Below are 2,052 nucleotides of genomic sequence, written 5' to 3' on the forward strand. Positions count from 1 at the left end.
AGGTCCAAACACCTTAAGTTCGACCACTATGAACGAACTTAAATAAAACGCATTAGATAACAAAATTAGGGTTCCGCGAGACCCTCTTTAATTCATTCTCTCTTAAGCTGTAACCAGTTGCCGACTACGCGTTAGGGGACAAAGCGCTCATAAACATGTAACACACTTCCTTTACATAACAAACTATAAACAATCAATCATAAATGATAATCATAATGGTGGTTATAATAAATATAATACTAATAAATCAGCGTTATAATAATGATAATGGTGATGATGGTAATTATGATAATAATGGTTAAAATGATGGTGATGATAATGATGATGGTAATAATACCATGCATCGCGTCACTGAAATTAGACGGAACTGACTGTTACGACGGACTTACGCCAACAGTTGTACTAGCCACCCCTTTTCCGCTCAAGACAAACACCCAACAGCCATATGCAATACATAAACATAACCCATACAGCACACCATCACCCTTTTTTAACAACCAGTGAACAATAAGGTCTCATTGGCCATTGTGCGCTGGTGTATTAGTATTAACAAATTGTTTTATCTCTTCGGCGAAAACCCAAACAGCGGGGTAAATTTGACCTATTGTGGCTCAAAATTAAATATTTCGCCTGAAGGTCTATGGGGCAGGTCAGCACATAAGGTAGTTGTGACGACTCGGCGATGACTTGTAAATAAACTCTGACATACACACATTGAGCAATTAGTCAACCAACAAGAAACAAAGTAATGATGCGTCCCACTGGTCTTTTGGTGGCAGTTGTTAGTTTTGAAACAAACATATCCTATGCAATTGAATTAATACATATATTTTATGACAATAAAAAGTATGAATATTTCAGTGGAAAGCACGTCACAGAAAAGTTTTATCATACAATATTCATGAACAATGTGCCCTAAGGTGCTCACCTGAAAAACAAAGAAGTTACCTTTTCTGAATTGAAATGTGACTTCTAGATGTTAACAAGCTTTTTCATTAATTTGACGTAAGTGACCTTTTCTTATACATCAAATAACCAAGTTTCAATTTCGACTGATATTTCATTGGGACAAATGTTCAGACCAGCTTTCATGAAGATTAAATTGAAGATGTGACTTCTAGAGTGTTCACAAAGTTTAACTATAGCCATCTTTAAAAAAACACAACTGCCCTGCCACACTGGCGGCCTTGTTTTTCAACAGACTGGAAACATTTTCGAACTCATCCTAGATTAGAAAAAATGTCCTGACCAAGTTTCTTGAATATCGGGACGTAAATGTGACTTCTAGTGTTAACAAGGTTTTAATAGCTATTAAAAAAAAATTCCCGGCCCCCTGGTGGCCATGTTTTTCAACCAATCGGAACCATTTTTGAACTTGCACAAGGTAATATTTGGACAAAGCCTCTGATCAAGTTTCATGACGATTTACAATGAATGTGGCCTCTTAAGCATAAACCAGGCAAATATTGACCATGCACAATGGACAACAGGCGATTGCAAAAGCTCACCATTAGCATGTTTAGATGAGCTCAAAATGATAATTGTTATATTACTAATAATATTGTGATAAAATAATAACTACCATCAGCAATAACAGGAAAAAAATGAGAAATTCTTTCAAGACAATTCATAATGTCCAACTGCAAGTACTTGAACAACTGACAGAAGGACAAACCACACTGACATGGGTCACGAAGACCCCGCACACACTGTTAGCAAGACAAGGAGAGCAAACTTACAATGGGACAAGAATACCACACTAGCAGTGGTGGACAAAGAGATCACACTATTAGTGTGACAACAAGACCACACTGTGGGACAATATAAAAATGGAAGTGGGAGAAACAGTACATACAGATGGTAGGACAAAAAGACCACACTGACAGTGGGTCAAGAAAACCTCACTGACAGGGGGACAATGTGACCTCACTGCCAATCGATTAAGGTATTATGTATTCTGCACTTTCACTTATAAAAATGAATGAGGTGCAATGGTTGTTATAACAAGTCCAGTAAATGAATACTATATTCAAGTAGGAACAAACAAAACTC

Source organism: Dreissena polymorpha, chromosome 1 (assembly GCF_020536995.1).
Source record: "Dreissena polymorpha isolate Duluth1 chromosome 1, UMN_Dpol_1.0, whole genome shotgun sequence".
NCBI lineage: Eukaryota > Metazoa > Mollusca > Bivalvia > Myida > Dreissenidae > Dreissena > Dreissena polymorpha.